Raw genomic sequence first — 2702 nt, 5'->3', positions numbered from 1 at the left:
CACCTCACCCGGCTAGTTTTTTGTATTTTTTAGTAGAGACGGGGTTTCACCGTGTTAGCCAGGATGGTCTCCATCTCCTGACCTCGTGATCCGCCCATCTCGGCCTCCCAGAGTGCTGGGATTACAGGCTTGAGCCACCGCGCCCGGCCTACGACTCAGATTTTTAAGAATGTCATTAAATACACAAAAAGCATTCTATTTTAAAAGCAAGTATAAAACCAAGGATCCAATCTAATCATCCTTCTGGACTTCAAGGTTCTGAGGTGTATCCTGGGCCAGGAGCTTATAGAAGGTTGAGATGAGGGTGAGAGAGAGGCTCAGGTTGGATGCTGGTTTCATCCTTGCTCTAACTTGGTTCTTGGTTCTTATGATTTATACCTTAAAACACATACACTCTGTGGTGGTTGATGCCCATATTCCCAGCACTTTGGGATACCAAGGACAGAAGATCACTTGAAGCCAGGAATTCAAGACCAACATAGTGAGAACCTCTCTCCATTAAAAATTTCAAAATGAGCTGCATGTGGTGGCACACGCCTGTAGTCCCAGCTACTTAGGAGGCTGAGGCAGGAGGATCACTTGAGCCCAAGTTTGAGGTTGTAGTGAGCCATGATCATGCCACTGCACTCCAGCCTGGGCAACAGAGTGAGACCCTGTCTCTAAAAAAAAAAAGAAAGAAAGAAAACAAAAGGAAAAAAAATACACACACAAACACATCAGCAGCAGCAGCATCACATACATACATAACCAAATAGAAAATTACAGGTGGTAGCACCTTCAGAGAAAAAAAAAGTCATTTTTTCTCCTCCTGAACATTGAAAATTACATTATCTATTTATGACACAGGCAGATGGCATGAATCTGGGCTTTCACTTTGAAAGTATTTTCAAGAAAGCGACAGACTTTCCCCAGTGAAGAGAACAGCCCTAAAAAAGAAATACTCATTTATGAAATTCATGTAAAGCCGTTCCTGCAAATTTTTGCATTAGTTTTGAGATTTAAACTGGAACGAGCCACTGTCAAATCAGACTGGTGGGTAAGCAGTTAGATGTTTTTCTAGAGAATGTAAGCCTTGGTACTTAACAAGAAATTAGTGGGGTTTCTCAGCATGGAAAATAGGAAACTATTTGCTGGATGATACATTCCATTTTAGATTTCCTGCGATATGTTAAGAATGAATTTGTTGTTCATTGATACCTTCCAAGAGACCCCAACATAGGGTAAACAATGCCCCCTTCACTTCTGCATGAATGCACTCAGTTCTTTTCTTCACATCTGGAAGTCATTTATTTTGCCCTGAGACATCTGCAGAGGCTGTTGACATGTGATGGAGGCAGGGGAGCTGGCAAGCATGGTGAGGCCATGGACGCCATCACTGTTGGTGAGGCCTGGCTTTGTTGGAGGCAAGAAGAGGACCCGCTTCCCAACTGGGCAATGAGTACAGGTTGACCAATTAAGAAACCAGTTGAATAAGCTTTAACAACAACAACAACAACAAAAACACTTCTGAAAAAAAGGAATTTATGTTGCTAAAATGAATCCTTCATTTGGAGACCTAAAAGGAAAATGTCTGGCTCAGTTCTCTGTGGGATTTCACTCTTAATGGGCATAAGCAGAAAATATCTTTTTGCAGGCAGAGAGGTGTGTGTGTGTATAAATTAATGTGTAATGTTGAAATCTTGTTTTAAAATAACTCCACTTGATAGCTGCTTTGACTCCTTTGTGTTCTCATTGGTCAGAAGCTGTCCTTGGGAATCTGCCATCAGCAAATATCTGGGAGTACATATCAGAAGCACAGAGCTGGATGCTTTGGAAAGGTAATGGGTGTCTGTTGATGAAGCCGAGTAGAATTTCTTCCTCTGCTTTCACTAAGAATAGAGTATATGAAAATAGCCTGCATCTCTATGTCACAGCTAAACTGCAGAGCTGTGCCATATTGAGAATGAGCACTGGTCCTCTGAATATAGAATGAGAGCTGTATAAAGCTCCACTAACCCCTCACCAGCATCTCACCCCTTAGCCTGAAATGCCAGCTTTACAGCTTTAGTTTTATTCTGTTATTATAGATTTAGGGGGCACATGTGCAGTATATTATATAATACTAGGGTTTGGGCATCTAGTATCAAGAACTCAATCCCATTTAAAATAGCCACACACAAACAAAGAATACCTATGAATACTTCTAACCAAGGAGGTGAAAGACCTCTATAAGGAGAACTACAGAGAACACTGATGAAAGAAATTGTAAATAACACAAACAAGTGGAAGAAAACATCCCATACTCATGGATAGGAAGAATCAATATCATGAAAAGACTACACTACCCAAAGCAGTCTACAGATGCAATGCAATTTCTATCAAATTACCAATCTCATTTTTCACAGAATTAGAAAAAATGATTGTAAATTCATATTGAACAAAAAAGAACCCAAATAACCAAAGCAATTTTCAGCAAAAAGAACAAAACCAAAGGCATCACATTTCCTAACTTCAAACTATACTATAAGGCTGTAGTAATCAAAACAGCATGGTCCTTGTACAAAAAATAGACACATAGACCAGTGGAACAGAATAGAGAACCTAGTAATAAAACCACAAACCTACAACCAACTGATCTTTAACACAATTGACAAAAATAGACAATGTGGAAAAGACACCCCATTTAATAAATTGTGCTGAGAAAACTGGCTAACCATATGCAG

This window comes from Macaca mulatta, chromosome 10 (genome assembly GCF_049350105.2).
Source record: "Macaca mulatta isolate MMU2019108-1 chromosome 10, T2T-MMU8v2.0, whole genome shotgun sequence".
In the NCBI taxonomy this organism is placed as follows: Eukaryota; Metazoa; Chordata; class Mammalia; order Primates; family Cercopithecidae; genus Macaca; species Macaca mulatta.
Note: the sequence above shows the minus strand (reverse complement) of the source record.